The sequence below is a fragment of the Orcinus orca genome, chromosome 12 (assembly GCF_937001465.1).
Source record: "Orcinus orca chromosome 12, mOrcOrc1.1, whole genome shotgun sequence".
NCBI lineage: Eukaryota > Metazoa > Chordata > Mammalia > Artiodactyla > Delphinidae > Orcinus > Orcinus orca.
Genome location: NC_064570.1, coordinates 53,553,994 through 53,578,953, shown reverse-complemented (window position 1 = coordinate 53,578,953; position 24,960 = coordinate 53,553,994).

Genomic DNA, 24,960 nt, shown 5'->3' with positions numbered 1-24,960 from the left:
ACACAAACAACCCAATCAAAAAGTGGGCAGAAGACCTAAATAGACATTTCCCCAAAGAAGACATACAGATGGCCAACAAACACATGAAAAAATGCTCAACATCACTAATTATTAGAGAAATGCAAATCAAAACTACGAGGTATCACCTCACACCGGTCAGAATGACCATCAAAAAAAAATCTGAAAACAATAAATGATGGAGAGGATGTGGAGAAAAGGGAACCCTCATGCACTGTTGGTGGGAATGTAAATTGATACAGCCACTATGGACAACAGTATGGAGGTTCCTTAAAAAACTAAAAATAGAACTACCACATGACACAGCAATCCCACTACGGGGCTAATACCCTGAGAAAACCATAATTCAAAAAGACACACGAGGACTTCCCTGGTGCAGTGGTTAAGAATCCACCTGCCAATGCAGGGGACATGGGTTCGAGCCCTGGTCCAGGAAGATCCCACATGCCGCGGAGCAACTAAGCCCATGAACCACAACTGCTGAGCCTCTGCTCTAGAGACCGTGAGCCACAACTACTGAGCCCGTGTGCCACAACTACTGAAGCCCACATGCCTAGAGCCCGTGCTCCACAAGAGAAGCCACCACAATGAGAAGCCCGTGAACCACAACAAAGAGTAGCCCCTGCTCACCGCAACTAGAGAAAACCCACGCACAGCAACGAAGATCCAATGTAGCCAAAATAAATAAATAAATTTATTTTTTTAAAAAAAGACACATGCACCCCCATGTTCACTGCAGCACCATTTACAGTAGCCAGGACATGGAAGCAACTTAAATGTCCATCAACAGAGGAATGGATAAAGAAGATGTGGTACATATACAATGGAATATTACTCAGCCATAAAAAGGAACAAAATTGGGTCAATTGTAGAGGTGGATGAACCTAGAGAGTGTCATACAGAGTGAAGTAAGTCAGAAAGAGAAAAACAAATATTGTATATTAACGCATATATGTGGAATCTAGAAAAATGGTATAGATTATCTTATTTGCAAAGCAGAAACAGAGACACAGACATAGAGAACAAATGTATGGATAACAAGAGGGAAAGGGGGGTGGGAGGAATTGGGAGATTGGGGTTGACATATATACACTATTGATACTATGTATAAAATAGATAACTAATGAGAACATACTGTATAGCACAGGCAACTCTACTTAATGCTCTGTGGTGACCTAAATAGGAAGGAAATCCAAAAAAGAGGAGGTATATGTATAACTATTTCACTTTGCTGTATAGTGGAAACTAACACAACATTGTAAAGCAACTATACTCCAATAAAAATTAATTTTAAAAAATAAAAGGAAAGAAAAAATAAATATCCCCCCCCCCCCAAAAAAAAAAAAGAAGGCTTTGCCTCTGAGCCTCTCACTCACCCTTCTCAACTTGGCCCGGTGGTGCTGGAACTGTGTTCTGCAAATCACATTTCTGTTTTGCCAGCTGGGCTCTGCCAATAAGGGGCATTAGGGGAAAGGACTGGGAGAGGAAAAGAATCTTGCTCTTTCCTATTTCTCCCTGCTTCTGTCAGCATCTGGAGGACTTCTTTACCCTGGAAGGATCAATTAATTGGTTCTAGTTGCAGTTGCAGTTCTAGTTTGCTGCTTTTTTTTTTTTTAGACTCTCAGAGCCAACTCTAGCATTCTTCCTCAGAGATACCAGCACCAGTCCCTCTTCTGAGGTTTGAGTCCTACCTTCTGGGGGTCACTCCTCCAAACTTCTAATTTCTAATAATCCCAACTTTTTCTCTTTGTTCCACAATCCTAGAGGTGATGGCTGCTTCCTGCGGTTCCTGCCTCTGGGACACCTGTTCGTTCTCTTTTGCCTTTTCAGTTCTCTAATACCTGGTTAGTAACTCTTTATAGCACGTTCTCCCTGCCAAATAGTGGTATGGTTCCTGTTACCTGACTGGACCCCACTGATACACCTTAATACAGCATATTTATTCTTCAGTCTTGATTTGGTTTGGGTTTTGCTTTTCTTCCATGTTTTCCCCTCAAGCCAAATGAGCAGTTACCCCTCCTCTCATCCTCCAGGACTCTACTCATGTGTCCCTGATGAAGACCTCAGCTCCAACCATTCTCTCCCTCTGAACTCCAACAGTATCACTACCACGAGAAACCACAACATAATGCACCTTGGCAAGGGCTCAGAAACCCTGGTTCAAGAACCAGCTCTGCTATTCACTGGGTCTTTCTGAGATTCAGATTTCTTACCTATATAACGACACTCTTTCATAACTCTGTGTCCTATGTTTCTCATTGGTAAATCCTGTCTTTCCAAGGAGATTATAACTCCTTTAGAGCCAAAAGCTTTGCCTGAAACCATCTTTAGTGCACTCCTTTATCTTTACTATGCCTGGCATCATTGTGCAGGCTAAGCACACAGTGAGGGCTCTTGAAATCCTTTCTAACTAAAACCTCAGAATTTGTGTGAACCAGATTTTTCAAATTGGTGGTCTGGGAACCAAATTCTATCCACAAATACGATTTGTTTGGGCTACAGTGAATTTTTGTTAACTAGCTGTCATCATTTGTCAACTGGGAGATTTTATATACAAATCCAAATTGCGTCCTTCAGATTTCACAGATGAGAAAATTTGTGATGAGGAGGTAAAGGAAATTGTGCAATGTCAAGGACTCCATCAAGAGTAAAATGGTCACTCAGGGCTTCCCTGGTGGCGCAGTGGTTGAGAGTCTGCCTGCCGATGCAGGGGACACGGGTTCGTGCCCCGGCCCGGGGAGATCCCACATACCGCGGAGCGGCTGGGCCCGTGAGCCATGGCTGCTGAGCCTGCGCGTCCGGAGCCTGTGCTCCACAACGGGAGAGGCCACAGCAGTGAGAGGCCCGCGTACAGCAAAAAAAAAAAAAAAGTAAAATGGTCACTCAAATATGAATACCTCTTTTGATTTGGGGGTTCCTGAACCTCCTTGCTTCTGTAAAATGATATCATGAAGGGAGGGTGGGGGAAAGAATGCCATAACAAACGAAAGTTTAAATCTTAAACTATACTTGTCTTTGTCATTTGCCAAATCCTCTCATTTATTATCGATGTACAGCAGGTTTTAATACTCTATGATAAGACTGCCTTAACACTTTTTCAGTGCAATGTTATTTTCAAGTAATTATAAATGATCAACATTTCATTTCACTTGTATTGGCATTCATAATTAACAGAATTCACTGTGATTGATTTTGAAGAAAACTGATACCAAGGTATTTGTTCTCTGTAATGTAAAATTAATAGCAGATGTATGATTGAGGGAAATTTTTTCCTGCTGTTTTCATAGCTATCAAAACTCTTGTGGACTGTTCAATAAATGGTGTTGAGACAACTGTATTCCTATAGAAAAAAAATTAAGTTTTTCTCTTACACAATACATGCATAGAAATATAACTGCATAAACAGTGAAGGGAAAATGTAATAAAACTTTTAAATATTTAAAAAAAAATTCCTGGACTCTACTCTCTGTGTTCCTATCCCACATGCTATGCTGTCTCCCTTACTATTCTAATTCCCTGCCGCATTTAAAAGTAATGGCTACTCTTTCTTAAAACTCTTTCACTGCTTAAAACTTCTTCATTGTAATAACAGCAGCCACCATTTACTGAGCACTTACTATGTGCCACACAGTAGGTCAAGTGCTTGATAAATGTATCTTGATTAATACACAAGAGAAGCTTTGAAAGTAATATTATCCCCATTTTACAGAGAAAAACAGCATAGGCTCCGAGACGATAAACAGATTGCCATCAATGACACTGCCGATGGCTGGTGGTGCCAGTGTTCCTGACATAATACCCTCTCTCTCAGTGTTCTTCCTTCCTCTGTTTCCTCTACCTTTTGCCTCCTTCACAGGCCCCTCTTCTTCTGCTGGACCCCAATATAATGATGTTTTCCAGCCTTCCGTCTTCACCCATGTCACTGTGAGCCTAACATGCCAACTGTACATGTTCATTCCAACCTCTCTCTTCAGCTCCAGTCAGTACCTAGTTGTAGTGAAAAGTGGGATTTGGAGCCCAGTGATACTGGCTCAGCCCCTTCCCAGCTATATGACCTCAGACAAGGTACTGAATCTTTCCAGGCTTCATTTTCTCATCTAGAAATAGGATAATAGAGCTGATTCCCAGGGTTAAATGAGACAGTACAGTTAAAGCAATTGGCACTTAATACATATTCAGTAAATATTGGCTACTATTATTATTATTTCAAACTGTCTGGATCATCCCAACATAAGTATCCCAATACCCCTTCAAACTCAACGTGTCTCTTTGAAGAACCTAGGGGTAAGACAGGAATAAAGACACAGACCTACTAGAGAATGGACTTGAGGATATGGGGAGGGGGAAGGATAAGCTGGGACAAAGTGAGAGAGAGGCATGGACATATATACACTACCAAACGTAAAATAGATAGCTAGTGGGAAGCAGCCGCATAGCACAGGGAGATCAGCTCGGTGCTTTGTGACCACCTAGAGGGGTGGGATAGGGAGGGTGGGAAGGAGACGCAAGAGGGAACAGATATGGGAACATATGTATATGTATAACTGATTCACTTTGTTATACAGCAGAAACTAATACACCATTGTAAAGCAATTATACTCCAATAAAGATGTAAAAAAAACCTCAACGTGCCTGCAACAGAGGCTTCATTTCCTCTTACGAGCTGCCCCTCCCCTGCCTTCTCTTTTATGGTGAACGGTGCTGCCACTCTTCACCAATTCACTCAAATCAGAAGTCTAGGTAACTCCCGCACTCTCCTAGGAGTTAGAAGAAAAACTGCCCCAATTTTTAAATCTAACTCTAGAATCTATCATCCAAACTTGTATAAGAGGGGTATCTTTCTAAATTTCAAATTTGTTCACTTCTGCCCACCTCATTTAAACTCCCTCAGTGGATCACTACGATCTTTGGAATGAGGTGCAAATGTCTCAGCAGAGCACATACAACCTTTCAATATCCAGTCTCTGCTGATTCTCCAGCCTCACTTCCCACCCCCTCCATAACCCAAAGAGACAAAACTGTCGCCCTGAACAGACACTTGTTTTTTATGCCTTAATATGCTGGCAAATGCAGTTTCCAGGAGTTAAAAGTGCCCTCCTGGCTGTTTCCTGCCCTTCTAAGTGCCACTCATACATGCTTCTTTCCACATTTTCAGCAGCTCCTGAAGTCTGTTTGGCGTCCTCCTCTGGGTGGCCCTCACAGCCTGCCCTCTCCTCTCCCTTAGCCCTTTCACAGAGGACCCTCACTGCAACCAGCATCAGGACAGTATCTGAGAAGCACTTGACAAGTGTAACTCTGTTAAGAAGCCACCTAAGTTCTGAGATGAAAAGTAGACATGTTGGTGGCACAATTACAAATGTCTGTGCAAACACAAAATTTGAGTGCTGAGGACAACTCTGCAAGTCTAATCAAATCCTTTTAATTGGCATATGAGAACTAGAGAATTTAGGAAGGTTACGTGACTTATTCAAGTTCCTACAGCTCTTCATACAGTCCAGGTTCATCCCTGAACACCAGTCTGGGCAAGGTAAGTGATCCAAACCTATGCCTCCAACTAGAACACAATTGCCCTCCAAGCTTACATAAATAATTTATTTACTTCTAATTTGTCATGTTAAAGGAAAGCTCTTGGACAGTTTGGAGAAATACTTAAAAGGAATAAGACTTTCGTTTTCTTACAGCTAATGAAGGAATCCTACAATGGTAGATGACAGAGATTGTGAGGTTGGGCGGTTGTATGAAAGCCGAGAAGAGACAGGCTAAAACGCCTAGAAAGACTAGTATTTAAAGGTCTGCTATTAGATCTGGTGCATTTTCTGGAAGTGAATTACAAATCTGCCTGCGAGCTACTTGGCAGCCAACACAGAAAGGTGTGTAGGATCTACTCTTCAATCACAACGTATGATAAACACAAACCAGTGGTTCAGGAGAAACATTCCCGATACTGAAATCTAAAAGGAATTTCTCCCATGGGCCTTTGTGAAGGAAAAAATATGTGAAACAGAGTAAACAATGTCTTTAAAATAATTCTGAGTTTCAGACTGTCATCTTGCATTATATTATTCAATGCAGGCCCAAAGCCTAAAAAAGTGCAGTTCAGGAAAATTGTTGGGATTGGGTAGAGGGCAAAATGATATGGACAACATATACGTTTTGGCACAAAAGCGTCTGCGCGCTTCATGAGGGCAGGCAGCCCCCGTCTTGTTCATTGTTTTGCTCCTTGGAGCACCATCTACTATAGTGGAGAGGCTCAATGGTTCAAATGTCCAACAAAACACCAAATGAACTAATCTACATAAACAGTTCATACCTCAGTCAGTCAAGCAGGAAAAGTAAGATGTGAGAAGTTACAGCTTTTCAAGGCAGAACCAGGTTATTGACTGGGATCCCAGCAGACATCAGTTTCAGGCCCTACACTGGTATGCAAAGAATTTGAACAACAGTTTCAGAAGAAACATTTCAAGTTTGCAGTTAATACTAAATTGGAAGAGACAGCAAATAATGAGAAACAAAGCAGGCAGATAAAAGGGTTTTAGATATTTCAAGTACCTACCCAGCTAATAAATGCAAATGAAGTTCAGTGCAGATAAGCACAGAATTATGAGTCTGGAAGCAAAGAAGAAAAAGGAGGACTATCTGCTTAATGGAAATGAGCTGCACGGTGCTGACCAGGAATGAGATCTGGGGAATTATTTCAGGAGAAATCCCTCAAGCTTTCAACCCACTTTGCCGCAATGGAAAAGAAACACGATGATGAGCTATATTAAAACACAATACACGACTATCGAGTCACGCTCCACATTGGGTGAAAATGAAACCAAAGCAAGGAAAGAATAAGATTTTTTTTTTAATTTAAACTGTCATTCTGTTCAGGGCAGGACCATGATCTTTTTTTAAATCTCAACCTTCAGCTATTGTCCTCTGCACATTTACTGGAAGGTGTTTCTTTGTGGTTTGCTTGCATTCTCTGTCATTTTCTATGCTGTTCCACAATTATTCAAGGGTCCGCAGAATACGGCCATCATACCTGATAGCAGGAGCCATCACTGTAAAAAATCAGAAGACATGTGGATTACAAAGGTTGAGTGGCTCCTTCTGCCAAAGCCTTACATTTTCCTTTTTTTTTTTAATTGTTTGGTCAAAACATGAATCATAGATTCACAGCTTTTAAAGCTAGAAGGCACTCTAAGTACACCTTTATGAGCCTCCTAATGATAGCCGCTATTACCAGCACCACGTTACCCCTGAACGTCTCAGACTCAGGGGTCTAGTCATGTCAACCGACCACATTTCAGTCCACTCTAGAACTGTTCGAGTCAAACAAACTCAACACAAGCTTGAAGGAGACAGGTGTGATGGACGGAATACCTAAAGGCTTCCCTCGGTGAAAACAGTTCTCCCTACTCTTGCTGTGGTTCCTGAAATCCCATATCATTCATTCAACAACTATTTCCTGGATCCTTCCTATGGGCTAAGTACCGTTCTAAGTAGTGATGATATAACAGTAAACAAAAGAGACAATACCCTTGTCTTCATTGAGCTTAAATTCTAGTGAAAGGAGAGAAGCAATAAACAAATAAACATGGAAATGAGGTGGACACTCTCAAGTAATGGGAAGTGCTAGGAAGGTATAAACTGGATGACATGGAAAAAAACCCAGAGCGGGGTAGGGGGACAAGTTAAGGAGGATTGTCAAGAAAGACCATTCCAAGGAGGTGACATCTAAGGACTGGAGGACTTGAAGAATGAGAAGTCCATAGGGAGACTCCATGACAAAATACAATTATGACTCGAAGAGGTTAAGGCATTGAAGAAACTTATTATTTGCTAAAATCTCATTCTGAATTAATTTGGCAGATTTTTTTAATCCAATCACCTTGTAAAACTGTTTAAGAAAAAGAAAAAAATGAGAATAAATTATATTTAATATGGGAGAAGGATACAATGGGTTAGGAACACAGGATTCAGATTAACGAGCAGGTCCTCACCCTTGGTGAAGGAGAAAACAAGGGACAATGTTTACTGAAAGGGATAGAAAGCTTAAAAGATAGAAAGATTTCAAGCAATTATCAGAGCATGCTCCACTAGATTTAGCCACATTTTCCTCAATAACAATCTTACTTCAGAAATGGCATTTTCTTCATCTAATCAGTGGCTTCTACATAGCTTAACTTATAAAACTAACAGTGGATCAATTTTCTTTTGAAATAGGAAAAGCTGTAGAATACCATGGGCACAGCTCTAAGATGACCCTCATTGATCCCAGCCTCCTGATATTCGTGACTTTATGTAATCCTTTCTCCTGAGTATAGGTTGGACCTAGACACTCACTTCTGTAAACAGGATGCAGAAAAAGGGGTAAGATGTCACTTCCAAGATTAAGTTGCAAAGAGACTGTGGCTCCCATGGTGCATGCCTTCTCTTACTCGCTCTGCCAGAAGTCAGACACCCTGATGTGAGCTGCCTTATGGAGATGTCCGTGGGGCAAGAAACTGAGGGAGGACTGAATCCTGCCAACAACCACATAAGCGAGTTTAGCAGATCCTCTCCCAGTTGAGCCTTCAGGTAACACTGCATTCCCAGACCGCACTTTAACTGCAGCCTTTTTAGAGAAGCTGAGGCAGAGGCTTCCAGCTAAGCCATGTATGGATTCCTGCTCACAGAAACTGGGAGATAATAGATGTTTATTGTATTAGGCTGCTAAGTTTGGGGGTAATGTGTTACACAGCAATAGATAACTAATATGTATACCACGAAAACACTTTCAGATTGTGTTCTGTCTCCCTTTGACATCTTCTACTTTCACCCAACCCTACTTACACTGTAAAATTCTATCTTCCCCATGCCTCCTTGAGCATCTGCTGAGGATTGGGACTGGGGTGAGGCTGCATGCAAAGGTAGCAAGTTAAAGGACAATAAAAACAGTGGGCCATTAAATTCCATGTCATTCTTCATATAATCTCATAACATTGCATGGGATATTAACAAACCCTAGCAAAGTATCTGTTGTCTATAATTTAAGTTATTTGTTCAACTAGTCAGAACTTGATGATTTTCTTTCCTGGGGTTAGTTTGGGGCATCCCTAAGCTCAGGTAACCAAGGGATATGATACTCTCTCCACTTAAAGAGAAACACATCTGCAGCCCCCCAGCCGACTGAGGGTATTACAGCCAATCTCTCCTTTAGCAACTCTTTCCTGGTAGCCCCCTGAAGTTCCCAGCTTGACTCTGCCACACACAGAGACAAATAAAATGTGATAAACCCCCAGCTAACACCAGCAAAGAAAATTAAATCAATTAAGATTATTAAGAGTTTGTAATTTGAATTGAATTACTTTTGGATTAAATACCATCATTTCTCTTAATATAAACTCAAGTTTATTTGGGTGAACCAAAGAGAAGCTCTTATTATATCTAAGCGAATAACACCCTCCTTGCGTATCTTTGAAAAACTAAGGAATTTCTCTAGAACACTGTACGAGGTTGCTCCTATAATCCCAAAATAAATACAATACTGATTAAAAGAGACAGCCCCTATATAGTACTGCCACTGGCTATTAGCAACAAGGTGCTACATAGTAGGTCTTCTTGACCACAGCAACCACAGAGATATCAGGCTTTTCAAATTCAGAGAGAGAGTTCTGGATTACAGAGAACTTCCAAATATAAAGACAAAAAAATTCACTTAAAAGACTTTGGAAAGCATTTCTCCCTTGCCCCATGGCCTCACCATGGAGGGAACCAGTCCAACAGGGGCAATCCAAAGGAGGAAAGCCTAAGAGAACACTCCTACTTCCACCTCTTTGTTTTAACCTTTCCACAACATTGGCCTACATAAAAATCAATACATGTGCCAACCTTTCAACTTGAACAGTTCTCTAAAATAGGCTTCCATTCTGGGAACAGCCATAGATTTAAGCCCAAACTCTCCGCTGCAGCACCACTGAGTGCCACGCAGGAATACCTAAATTAGAATTTGGCCCTAACAATACTGATCCTCTTCGTCACCACTTAAAATTTACCTTCATAAATGGAACCTAATGGGAAGCAATGGGAAAACGCTTTTCCTGTAAACCTCCCCTTGATATATTTCATTTATGAATGAAGAAATCTAATTTCAATTTTAAGGTTTCCTTTACCAGATTCAAAAGAAGTTCAGGCATATACTTTTTAATCCATGCCCCTTACATTTATATTGATAACCCTCATTCTCACCTTTCTAAGAATTCTTTCCAGCATTTAGATTTTAAATCTCTTTTTTAGTGAAAATCACAATATTATCTCCTGGGTTAAAGTTTGGGAACCACTTAAAAAAAAAAAAAAAAATATATATATATATATATACACACACACACATACACACACACACACACATACAGTTACATTCCACTTTAACATCAATACTGCTAGACAGTATTTCCTTTGTTGAAAAAAGATGACAGCAAAGCCTCAAATTCTAGCGGAAGCCCCAGAGACTACCTTCTCCAATTCCCTAGTGTATTGAGTCATTAGGAGTTTTTTAAAGTTAGAATTTATCTTTTCTTTTATGTTTGAATGCTGCACACAGTTGCTTTGTGTTCTACTGAGCCTTAGTGCTCAGGTATTTATGAAAACAAAATGTTTGAAAAGTCAGTGATCCAAGGGATCATGCCCATACCAAGCACAAGGAGCACAAAAGGACAAAGTGAGACAGAGACAATGGTCTTCTCAAATGTATTAAAGTTGCTGAGCTATCAAATAAAATGAAAAAATAGGAGGGTTGATGTAATGTCTTTTTCTGAAGACAAAATTAATTATGCTATTTGCCTGTACACCTTTGTAGTACTTATCTTTTTATTCATCAGATTGTTGGTTGTGCCTTTTATGCACTCTAAAAATAAAAATTATTCCAGCTTTCATCAAAACTGGCAGTATTCTCCATAATGTGCAAAATTCTTTATCTTTACAGGGAAAAGCTTGTGAGAGAGTCACTGAATTTAAAGATTACAGGATGAAAGGAGAAATTGTTATAGAAATTTCCTTATATCCAGACTACTGACTTTTAAGAAAAGCAACAGTACATACATTTGAAAGAAATATCCATATAAATAATACTTTATTCATGATACAGAATAATGAACATGTTGGTCAGAATAATCAATTCTGATTTTGGTGTACCAAAATTAATTTTGGTGTACCAAATTAAGATGCTGAATGCTTTAATGTTTTCATCTTATAAAATTATTTAACATTCTTCATTAACCTTTCCTGAGAAGCTCCCCAAAATATATCTACATTAGACTGCCCAATCCCTTAAAGGTATAATTTCATTAAGTTTTTTATAAAATAATTCTAGACTCTATAAATAAAAATGATTTTAAAATCTGTCCTTCACAGGAGAAAGAATTTGTGAGATCCAAAAAATTCTGTAGTTTAATAGTATTCTACCAATGTTAATTTCTTAGTTTGATAAATGTACCATGGTTATATAAGATGTTACCATGGGGGGAAGCAGGGTGAAGGGTGTACAGAAACTCTCTGTACTATCTTTGCAAGTCTTCTGCAAATTTAAAATTCCTTAAAAATAAAAGTTTTTTAAGAAAAGCATCCTTTGAATTTCAATTTAAGATAGGCAATTGGAGAGAAAAACTTCCAAGATTTTATTTGTAACCTATTCATAAACATGCAATTAACAAAGAACATGTGTTCTCAGTTGACTTCTGACATTAAGTCTATTTTATATAGTTCTAGAGATCACACTAAGGCAAAGGGGTCACCACTCCAACAGGAGCACAACATATTTGTATTCTCACTCAGACCACAGCCTTTCAAACTCTCTGTAAATCAAGATCTATTTTCAATCACAGAAAAGTAAGAGAAGCAGTTATTTCCAGAATGAAATTATCCAAACCAGTAAAGCATTTTAAAAAGCACATATTATGAAAACTCTATATTCATGGAACAGAGCAGAATATTGAACTTACCTGTCTATGTTCATTACTTACATGGAAATGTTACATTCAAAACTAATATCTTAACTCATGAGAATTTTGAAGCCTTTGTGACTTGCCTACATGTTATGTAATCCCTTGGTAATAGTGAAATCTCATTAGACCAAAGTGTAATGGTGTTGACACATTGGCCCAATGAAGAAACCCATTGTCAGCTCAATCCCAATGTGGAAATCACTCTTCCTAGCGAAAAAAACGAAGGAACCCATAACCCTCCTCTCCACATTAGCACAGAGGTAAACAAGAAAATGACTCAGATGGAAATGGAAAAATGCATAACTGAGAAAATGGCATTTTCTGTTATTATTATCTGATAATAACAGATACAAACATTTCACAGTGTATCAAAGAAAGCAAACCACAGAAGCAATACAGATGATGGAGGCACAAGAGATGAAATCTTTACTTTGAGTAACTGCAGATACAATGAAAATTCTCTGCAATTAATAAAAAAAGTCTGATAACAGGAGGGTTCTGATCCCACCACAAATGAATAATGGGACAAGACAGAATAGCTCAGAGAGAAGAGGGCATGCAGAAACTGAACAACTAACAAACAGGAAAAATGGGAACCAGACCATAAGTGAAACAGTTTCCATGGTAATCAGAGATACAAATTAAGAGTCATCGATTCCTAGCAGGAGGGGCCAGAAATGAATCGCTGAGTGTCCTGGTGTATCATTTGATATTTTTGTTTAATATACTTGCACTTAAACCAATACTATATAAGTGTATGCAACTGAGATTCCACAGTATATGTTCTATCATTCTCAGTAACTTTATTGTCTTAAACTTGACTTAAAGAAACTCTCCAGGTCTTTATAATCTTGCCTGGTTGCTGGACAGAGTGACCACACTGACAATGTGTTCACTCTGTGCCTGGAGGGGCCCAGGTGGGCAGGCAGGTAATAGGATGACCTGCCACTCACCCGCCAATATAGAATGCTACTCTAACAAGCCTTGTTTCTGGGTGCTACAAACCAAATGTCACTCACGTGGCTACGTTTTACTTTTAAAATGAAGTAACGGGGCTTCCCTGGTGGTGCAGTGGTTGAGAGTCCGCCTGCCAATGCAGGGGACACGGGTTCGTGCCCCGGTCCGGGAAGATCCCACATGCCGCGGAACGGCTGGGCCCGTGAGCCATGGCCGCTGAGCCTGCGCGTCCAGAGCCTGTGCTCCACAACGGGAGAGGCCACAACAGTGAGAGGCCCGCGTACCGCAAAAATAAAATAAAATAAAATGAAGTAGCAATTGCCACCGGGCTCACAGGAGCATACTAAAGTGTTCATTTTTAAAGAGAACTTTTTGAGATTTATCCATGTTATGGATTGCTTGTCCATTATTATACTTAATAACATTGGATATATATTACAGATGTTATTTTGTATAAATATTTCAGAATTAAAAAGGACTCTAGTGAAAGTTCTAAAATGTCATTTATATATATATTTACATTTGTATGCATATATATACATATATACACATACAAAACAATATATATTAGCTTTCATATTTGCTCTTCCAAAATCATTTTTCAGAAAATATTTCCTTTTAACTCTGCAGTCCTTCAAAGAGGCAGCTAAAACGTACTGCATGTTATCTTAGTTTTAAGTACTCAATATAAAAATCACAAAGCTCTCTGCAGTATCACACTGAATCAGTGAAAGAGAGAATAAAGAACAACTTTCGAAACATTGCAGTAATTCCACAGTTCATAAAAGTTATATACTTTATTAAGATTTCAACATAAATCAATGTTAGTAAAGATAACTATTTTTTAAATCCAATCATAAATGTACTACATTTGTAGATTATAGTCCATTACACAGGTCCCCAGAAGCTCTGAGCATGCACTGAAATAAAAAGAACACTCGCATCATTTTCTTCTCACTTTCATGACTTGAGGTTAATTGTAAGCTTCTAAAAACAATCTAGGCTTCACTTGAACTAGCTTCAAATGAGAGGCCAGCAATAAAACAAGCAAGCGTTTTTAGCTAGAGGTCTGGTTTCAATGAACAAGTATAAAAACACTCATTCTTTCATTCCTTGAAGGATTTTTTTAAAACCAAATAATTTAGTAAAGGCATTTGGCCTGCTTTCCTAAAAGAAGTGTAGGTGCTCAGAAAATCAAGCCATAATGGAACTGGGGGCTATTTTAGTGAAATGTAAAATCATTAGACTAGTCCAGACTACAACTCACACTTGCCCAAAATATCTCCATATCTTCACAGTCCCCAGGAGGGAAGACCCGACCAGAAGGGGGAAGTAGAAGAACAAAAGAGGTCCAAATGGTAGACTCATGAACTTTCTGAGCACTCACCATTGTTCTTCAACAAATACTTGCTGACTGCTTATGTGTTTGGCACTAGGCTACAAGGAAACAGTGATGAGCCAAACAATATTCTAGTACCTTCCTCCTAGGGTTGACACCTAGTAGGAAAGGCAGACAACAAACCAAATATTTGATTTACCTTTCTGATAATGGCTAGGAAGAAGAATTGGGAAGGAATTTTTCGAGCCTGGACAGAAGGTTCAAATACATTTAGGGAGATGGGGCCAGTAAGGAGAGGAACATCCATCTCCTTAAATAGTAACAATGATATGAAACCAAAAACAGGTTCTATTTGGAGAGATCATTCTGTGTTAGAAAGTATTTCAATGAGCATGATCCCATTTAATTGTCAGAGCTCTGCAGGGGAAGGGGAAAATAGGTTTTATTGTCTCAGTTATTCAGACTAGGAAACTGAGGTTCAGAGAGTAAAAGGACTCCCTTAAGGTGTCACCAACTAAACCTCTATGGATGGTCTCCACTGTGCTGAACCCAATGTGGATCATACACCCTCACAACACAATGAGAGGAGTTTTCTGGGCCACTTGGATGACAGGGGTGCAGCTGAGGCCATTTCCAGGAAAATTCCTCAGGACCAGGACATCCCTCCTTCAATAACCTGGAAACTGTGAGAGTAGGCATCTCTTCCTTCTGAGGTCCAGAGAGGAAAATATCTCACTCCAGAGTCCTGGAGACCCAAGAAAAGCAGAAGAATCTCTTACAAATGTACTTTGTCAAAAAGAGACCAGGTAAAATTATTTCAAAATATGATGTAACTTCATGATAACATAAAAAACTTAGAGAACAGAGCAGCGAGCACATTCTCCCTCTTTTATTGACTATTTTCTTCAAGGAAAATTAATCTGGCCAAAGCAGCTTCCTGTATCTACCATTCCATACTGAAACAAGGACTTTTCCTTCTCCCACCACCATCTCCTCCAAAACTGGAGCACTGGATGAGACTGGCAGGTAAACGAATAACCTTTGGGGTTTTTTTCTTCTTATAAAACCATCCTGCTGCACACATCTCAGCAATGTGTCTGTCTTCTCTCTATCAAAAGCAGCTCTATAGGGACTTCCCTGGTGGCGCAGTGGTTAAGAATCTACCTGCCAATGCAGAGGACACGGGTTCGAGCCCTGGTCCAGGAAGACCCCACATGCCGCAGAGCAACTAAGCCTGTGCGCCACAACTACAGAGTCTGTGCTCTAGAGCCCACGAGCCACAACTACTGAAGCCCACGTGCCTAGAGCCCGTGCTCCACAAGAGAAGCCACCGCAATGAGAAGCCTGCGCACCGCCATGAAGAGTAGCCCCCACTCGCCGCAACTAGAGAAAGCCCGTGAGCAGCAACGAAGACCCAATGCAGCCAAAAATAAATAAATTTTTTTTTTTTTAAAAAAGCAGCTCTATACAATCGAAATACACTGTAAAAGATGACCTCAAGCGAGGCTCTGTGATTTGGCTATAAAAGAGGTGGTAGTGCTGGGCATGTAGTTCCACCCCCAACCCGTGGTCCCAGATCCCTGAGAGCTTTGCAGGACTGCAGTGCGGTAAAGAGTTAATAGTAAACGAAAGGAGATGGGAAAGGGGGAGAGGGAGAGAGTTAGGTTGCAATTTCCTTGTGTGCACTGAGCCTGAGCATTTTCCATTTCAACTGAATATGAAGAATCATGGCCTTGTTTTAAGGATTTAAGAAAAAGAAGACAGTTTAAAACCAAATGCCTGCTCTCTGCTATGGCAGTTCCACTGGCAGGCTGTAATTTGTCAGGGAGAGAAAATGGAAATGCAGTTATGTTTGTGAAATTCATGGGCTGTTTATCAGCTAGGTAAAGCCCAAAGATACAGGTAGCAGCAAATCTTTCTGTCTGGAAAAGTCTCTCAACGCTGTAAAAGAAAAAGAGAAATTCCCACTATTTTAATATAAAATATAGTTGCATTTCATTTTTCTATAGGTTATTCTGAAGCAAAGGGAAGTTAATGGAGGAAAAGAAAGAATCTATAGGACAATAGGCATGTTTCATAGCACATACAGAAGGAACATGAATGTGCATTTCTCAAAAAGAGACATTTCCATTCATGCCCCGACATATGTCTAGCCCATAATTTGGAGGCAAACACCACAAATGACAGTTCTGAGCAAATCACTCCTTTGATACTACGGTCGCATCAACCAAAAACCTTCTTCGGGGGTAAAAGGTACTGTAATCAATGCAAGCAATAATTTGTTACATTTGGGAATTTTCTTTTTTTCTTGTCATTCTTGGCTTTTCTGGAAGAATTGAGTTCTCAGTAAAACCTCACCCTTATCTGAAAGTATTAAGTGAGCATTCACTAGTTTTGTAGCGAGAAATAATGTACGCAGATATAAATGTGATAAGCTCCTTAAAAGCCATGTAAAGCAAATTCTGAAAATTGCTTCTTATTCACAGATATTGGTATTTACTTCTGAGCTTCCAGTTTCTAAGCTGTATGTTTTACTCTGAGATACAGTCTTGCTTCATCTTTTCAATGTCAGTATGTCAGTCTTCAATTAAATCAATAATGATGAATATAGAGCTCATTTAGTAATAAACAGAAGGTACATGCACAGACTACAAAAACACCATGTAAATACATCTCAGAATACAGCAGCGCTAAATTTCCATTTCAGCATATCTTGCAACCACACTGCATAACACTAAAGAGACTGGAGTGAAATGACATTTTCAGACCAGGGTTTCCCTGCATGGTTTCCAACCTGATCAGTGTCTGCACTGTTTAAATGAAAAGAGGAAAACACATAAATCATACGCTTTTTCCTCCAGCTTAAACATCCCTTATGGGTATTTCATTCTCTGCAACCTCCAGTGAGCTTCAAAAGCGAATCTAGTCATCAGCATCCAGCCACATGAATAACAGACCATGCTAACTTTCTATCTCCTGATTCTCTGGGGAAATGCTTGCTCCCTGGACTCACACAGTACAATTTTACCAAGCTCCTAAAAGGATTGGGGTGTTTCTCCTTCACAGGGTCCTTGTCAGGATTCAAGGCAGCAATTCCCTTAAAGAACATCACACAGCACCGCACACATAACAAGCACTCATTGAATCGTGTTTATTTTTCGTATTATCATAATTAGTGATTTTTCCAGTTATTTCCTCTAGATCAGAATTTCTCATTCAAAATGTTGTAACACACCCAGAGAAGGACTGCCACAAAGGAAACTGCAATGATTTTTAGCGGATTTGCGTTCAAATTTTGGCTTCACCATTTAACAAGCATGTAACCTTGGTTAAGTTACTATAACTCACTGAGCTTCATTTTACTTATCTGTGCAACGGAGGTGGTAATACTTATTTCATGGGTTTGGTGCCAGGATTGGATAATAAAACTCCTCACCCCAAGAGGCAGTATAGCAGACAAATATAGAGCATGGAAACTGGGTACAAATGCTAGTGCTACCAATTACTGTGTAAGCTTGAGCATTCTTTATCTATGACTCAGTTTCCTTACCTGTAAAATGGGCATAGTGGAGTGAATGTGCCTAATATGGCTGTTGTGAGTGTTAGATGAGTTATAAATAACTTCCAGAAATGTGTCTGGAAGTTATAATGATAGCTGCCATTTTTTCATTTGGTAATGAGATATTTATGGAACAACTACTGTGTATCTGTCACTGTGCTAGTCACTGAGGACACAAAAAACTGACATGATCCCTGTGTCTATAAAATGTAAAGTCTAATGGGGAGATAAACACTATTCCAATAATCACATAGATAAATGTTTACTTATGAACTGAGATATGTGCTTGGAAGAAAGCAAACAGTTTTATGAAAGCATAATAAACACGGCAGTCTTCACTGGGGAGAAGGCATTTGAGCCGAGAGCTGAAGGACGAGGAGTTAACTAGGCAAAGAGGACGGGGGACATGGATGCAGGGAAAAGGAGCTGTATGTGCAAAGGTCTTGTGGTGAGGGAGCATGTTGCACCAGAGAAAACGACTGGAGACCAGAGTTGAGGCCGGAAATGTATGCGGGGGCCACACCATGCAGGGCTTGGGGGCCTGGGTGAGGATTTGGGATTTTATCCTAAGAGATAAGGAAACTTTGCAGGAATTTAAGCATTGGAAGGCAAGGGGTTGTGACATGATGGGATTTGCATCTTAGGAAGATCTTGCTGACCGATAAACGATTTGACACAGGCGTAAGTATATTCGGGAGACCAGTTAGGAGGCTGTGGCAGGTGGGTCTAGAGCTGGTGGTAGAGATGGAATAAATGGGAACATTTAGTGAATTTACTCAGGGGTCTGTTAAGAGTGCACAGTGGCACTTAGCTCCCTTTCCTTTGTCTATCATTGCCTAGCACAGTTCTCCTGTACCTAAAACAAGGGCATAGATACAGACAGACATGTATAATTAGCTATGGAGTGGGACGTGACCTAAGGATGGTCTGGGTCTGAAAGAAAGAGTAGAATGACAGGAGCAAGCTACAGCAAGCACTCTCTTTTTTTTTTTTTAACATCTTTATTGGAGTATAATTGCTTTACAACGGTGTGTTAGTTTCTGCTATATAACAAAGTGGATCCGCTATACATATATATATATCCCCATATCTCCTCCCTCCTGCATCTCCCTCCCACCCTCCCTATCCCACCCCTCTAGGTGGTCACAAAGCACTGAGCTGATCTCCCTGTGCTTTGCAGCTGTTTCCACTAGTTATCTATTTTACATTTGGTAGTGTATATATGCTCATGTCACTCTCTCACTTCATCCCAGCTTACCCTTCCCCCTCCCTGTGTCCTCAAGTCCATTCTCTATGTCTGCATCTTTATTCCTGTCCTGCCCCTAGGTTCTTCAGAACCTTTTTTTTAGATTCCATAAATATGTGTTAGCATACAGTATTTGTTTTTCTCTTTCTGACTTACTTCACTCTGTATGACAGACTCTAGGTCCATCCACCTCACTACAAATAACTCAATTTCGTTTCATTTTATGGCTGAGTAACATTCCATTGTATATATGTGCCATATCTTCTTTATCCACTGATCTGTCGATGGACACTTAGGTTACTTCCATGTCCTGGCTATTGTAAATAGAGCTGCAATTAACATTGTGGTACATAACTCTTTTTAAATTATGGTTTTCTCAGGGTATATGCGCAGTACTGGGATTGCTGGGTCATATGGTAGTTCTATTTTTACATTTTTTAAAGAAACTCCATACTGTTCTCCATAGTGGCTGCATCAATTTACATTCTCACCAACTGTGCATGAGGGTTCCCTTTTTCTCCACACCCTCTCCAGCATTTATTGTTTGTAAATTTTTTGAAGATAGCCGTTCTGACTGGTGTGAGGTGATACCTCATTATAGTTTTGATTTGCATTTCTCTAATGATTAGTGATGTTGAGCATTCTTTCATGTGCTTGTTGGCAATCTGTATATCTTCTTTGGAGAAATGTCTATTTAGGTCTTCTGCCCACTTCTGGATTGGGTTGTTTGTTTTTCTGATATTGAGTTGCATGAGCTGCTTGTAAATTTTGGAGATTAATGCTTTGCCAGTTGCTTCATTTGCAAATATTTTCTCCCATTCTGAGGGCTGTCTTTTTGTCTTTTTTTTTTTTTTTTTTTTGCGGTACACAGGCGTCTCACTGTTGTGGCCCCTCCCATTGCGGAGCACAGGATCCGGACACGCAGGCTCAGCGGCCTTGGCTCACGGGCCTAGCCACTCCACGGCATGTGGGATCTTCACGGACCGGGGCACGAACCCGTGTCCCCTGCATCAGCAGGCGGACTCTCAATGACTGCACCCCCAGGGAAGCCCTCTTTTTGTCTTTTTTATGGTTTCCTTTGCTATGCAAAAGCTTTTAAGTTTCATTAGGTCCCATTTGTTTATTTTTGTTTTTATTTCCATTTCTCTAGGAGGTGGGTCAAAAAGGATCTTGCTGTGATTTATGTCAAAGAGTGTTCTTCCTACACCAGCCCAGCCAGAGCAGAGAGCCACTCTGTCACTCAGAAGTTCTGAGGACCCAGGGGACTCTAGAAATGGGACAAGGCCAAAGCTGTTCTTTTCCCACTGCTGCCTCTTTGCCACCTGCAAAAAAATCAGCCCTGATCTACTTAAGATCCACTCCTAGGTCTATGTCAGAGATCAACTGAAAAGGCATCTATCAATCTTTTATGTTAATTATACCTACTTTTCACCAAAAATGCTGCATATCATAACTTGTAAATATTATCTGGTAGATCTTCTCGGTCATAGAGAATAGATCAAGTATCTGTTTTAGTCTCTATAGATGCTGACATGTCCCGGCAGAATACTGTTTCTAAGCCTGACTCTGCAATGAGGTTTGTTTTCTTTTAAGCTGCTGCTGATGGGGGCAGTTGTCTATTGCTTAGCCTTGACTTTTATAAACATAGATTGTCACTCAACAAGAATCAAGCATTTATTGAGCATGTACTACCTACCATGCCTACATCAGCTGCTGGAGAATAAGTGGACCATCCCCAATGTCAAGGATCAGCAGTCTAGTGGGGATGACAGATATAAACCGATTAATTACAACAGGATATGGAAGTGCTAAAATGAGGGCATGAATAAATTGTGGAAAGCAGAGCTAGGTATAATTAATTGGTGTCCGGGGTAGTACCTAAAATCTCCATAGAATTTGTTGCAAAACGCAATAAAAGTTAGCCTTTCAATTAACAAATTCCTTCTGGCATTTTGTTCTTATCCATTAACCTCACTGAAATTGCCTCATAGTTCCTGCACTATATTATTAATGGAAATGTTTCCCCTCATTATCCAGCAACTTTGTTACATAGACAATTGTGTTCTGGAAGATGCATGAGAACTTCTTTAACTGATAAAAGAATTAACCTTTTAGACTAAGGCAGCCACTTACCGCTAGACACAGCACTCAGGAATTTTGATTACTTAGGAAATACAGAGCACCGATTTTGTATGAGTATGTACATAGCCTAGCAAATAACAATTCATAAGAATAAAATTTTATTATAGTTAAGGGATTAAAGAACAATAATCCTCATAATCATGCTTCTAAACCAGTTGAATCTCAAGTTTTCTAGCTCCCAAAGGATATAAATGTCACACAAAATCTTTGGGGCCCAGGGCCAGCTCTACAGGAACAGAAGAGGCAGTCATGTGCATGTGATGACTTGAGGATTGCGGAAAAACTATCTACCCTAAAAAATATCTTCCTCAGTGATTAAGCTACTTGGTTATTGGTGGGAATGTAAAAACGATGCCCTCTGACATCCTCTAACTAAGAAATGAATTAAATTTAAGAACACAGGAATTGGGGGATTTGTGGCATAAACAGATTGGTGACTCATACTGTGGCTTCTTTGGAAAGATGTCCTTCTTTCAACCTATCACGCCCTATAACCTACAGAAGAGAATCCAAGCATTCAAGGCCCTCTGTAATCTAAATGCCAACCTACATTCACCAACTTGTATCCCACCTTCCCCATAACAAAGCCTTCACTTCAACAAGATGAGCAGTCACTATCCTCGGTTGGTGCTTTCCTCTTTCCCTCCCAGCAGAGGTTGGAGCAGGCAGAAATTCTGATGGAGGTAGTGGCAGAATCAGTTCTGTTACTTGAGGGATTTTTCCAGCACCATACAGTGAGTTCCAAAGTCCCAAATTATATTATCAATAATCAAATTAGCAACTGAACAAAAGAGTAATCTCAGAAATAAACATCTAGAAATAGACTCCTGAGTCGATGTAATGAGCTAAAACAACAGGTAGCCTTCCTGAGGGATCTAGATTCTATGCCCTCAAAGGCATTACAGAAGGGATCAGGCTTTACTGTGAAAATGGCATGTTAACCAAAGATCTGGTTAACAAAATCTTTGTTACCAAATGAGAGATGAGGGCATAATAACAACAATAATAATAGGTGACATTTATTCAGCACTTGCAGTGCACCAGGCACTATTCTAAATGCCTTACGTGTATTGATCCACTTAATCCTCACAAGGAGCCCTCTGAGGTAGGTAATGTTTATTATGCCCACATTATAGGTGAGAAAAATGAGGTCAAAGGTTGAATAACTTGCTCCAAACTGCACAATGCCTAAGTACTAGAATCAGAATTCGACTTCAGGATATATAATTTAAGAATCTACGCTCTTAACTCAGTAGCCAGGTAAGGAAACGTCACACTATAGGTAGGACTATGTATATGAAGTGGATCTTAATGCTTCAGGTTTTCTGGGATAAAAATATTTACTGATTAAAAGTGAAGAAAAGGGGGCTTCCCTGGTGGCGCAGTGGTTGAGAATCTGCCTGCCAATGCAGGGGACACGGGTTCAAGCCCTGGTCTGGGAGGATCCCACGTGCCGCGGAGCGACTAAGCCCGTGAGCCACAACTACTGAGCCTGCTTGTCTGGAGCTTGTGCTCCGCAACAAGAGAGGCCGCGACAGTGAGAGGCCCGCGCACCGCGACGAAGAGTGGCCCCCGCTCGCCGCAACTAGAGAAAGCCCACGCACAGAAACGAAGACCCAACACAGCCAAATAAATAAATAAATAAATAAAATTTTTTTTTTAAAGTGAAGAAAAGGAATGTGCTTATTTTCTATAATTGCTGAATTATTTGCTTTATCCAACCAAAACGCAAAGAATAAAAAGCCTTCTTACCAAATACATCTTCAGACACAGGAAATATGAGGAAATGCTTTTTCCCAAATTATAGTAAAGTTTAAGGAATTGGATCAAAATTTTCTCCAAAAGTCTAGATAAAAGATACACAACCTGACCTACAAGGTTTACTGTGAATTTATCCCACTTGGCAAATGTCTTAACCTGAAGCAAGTTAATTGCTTTTTAGAAGAGTTTTCAAAGAAAATATTAAATCTTATTGCACCTTATATTTCCCTCAATAGTTCTAAACATGAGTCATAATAACTGATTTGCAACATGAATATTTCACTTGCTTGCTTCTAAGTTACACAGTGGAATAATATGCATCTATTAAAATCAGCTTTATGAATAGTTTTTGGTTAAGAGATAAAAAGTCTTATACTATAGTTTTAATGAAAAATGACACAAAATTTTATATTTAGTATGAATACATGGCTGGGAATACGAATTCATAGGAAATAGGCTAGCAGAAAACGGTAATGTTAATAAAATAGTTGTCTTTGGTGGCATGTTGGGATTTTTTTTCTTTATGCTCTTATGTATTTCCATCTTTCTAGAATAAACATCTCTACATTTGTAAGAAAAGAAAGTAAAACTTTAAAGTATATATGAACAAGAAAGTCATTAGCAATCCAAGTTCTATTTCTACACTCAGCCCTTTCAAAGAACATTTTACCATCTAGCTAAGAAAATTCTCTTTGACCCATACACAACCTATAAGTTTACCTTTATGAGATCTTTCAGCATTTTATAGACAACCACCAATCCAGAATAATAAAGAAAATCAGGCATTTTTCTCTAGGGGGGAAGAAAACATTTTTTCTTTAATTGAGAAGAAATAAAATGGGCTTTGGACTGCATTTGAATCCTGGTTCAAATACTTCAGCAAATTAGTTAGGCTCTCCGAGCCATAGCTTTCCCATGTGTAAAAAAAAAAGTTGCTCTTAGAATTAAATTCAGTAGCACCAGTCAAGTGACTAGCTCAGATGACTGCTACCCCAGCTGACCTCTGCCTGCAACTGCAGTGCTAGTTTCCTTTTCTCTCTCTTAGTCCTTAAACCTAGTACAGTATCCAATATTGAAAGGAAACACTAGTGAATTTCACGTAAGATCTGCATTTTAGATTCACCTAAAATACCAGGGGCTCCAAAGTGAGGGACAGAGAAAATTCAATACCATTTTCCAGTCAACAGGTTTATCTACCGTTCTTGTCAATATAGAATGATTCCAGTTCTTAAATGAGTATTTAACTTTCTGAAGGAGAACGAAAAATTAAGTTACTTAATTTTAAACATATTTTTCATAAAATAATGTGTGTTAAATTTACCCATTGAGCTTATTTTCTGTCTGATTTATCTTCTTTCTTTCTTTCCCTATATTATTTTCAACAAATGGAGAATGCAGTAGTTACTTTATTAAATACCCAAAATGCTTAGTATTTTCTTATAGCTAGATAATAAATCAGGCACAATTTTATCTAGTACGCTAAAATATGTTATAATTCACATATGTCAAGAAATATAAAGAGAAGTTTTCTTCCGCTTAGTGTAAATGATTAGTAGGACGGGCTAGAACCCTCATGAGATGCTTCAAACAGGCATTTTCTCCTGGAGAACCTTTACAATCTTTCTCAACTCCTGACCTTCAAAGTTTCCTTAATAGCATTCTATTCCTTCATAATATAGTTATTTTAACTGGTTTTACAGATCATACAGTCCTTCTTACCTAGTATCAGTGCTAGGACAAGTATGAAATAGGATTAGATGTGTATAACTGAGATTTTATCATAAGAATGTCATTTCTATAAGCATCCATTATTCTTATATTTGTGGAGTTAGTAACTCTTATCTCTGCCTTGCTAATTCCCACTTTTTTTTTTTAGATCTTTTATTAAATAATACCCACTGGGGAAGGCTTTTCTGAACATCTCCCTCTCCCACTCCTCTCCCCCAACTCACCACCTCAGATGAGGTTGGGG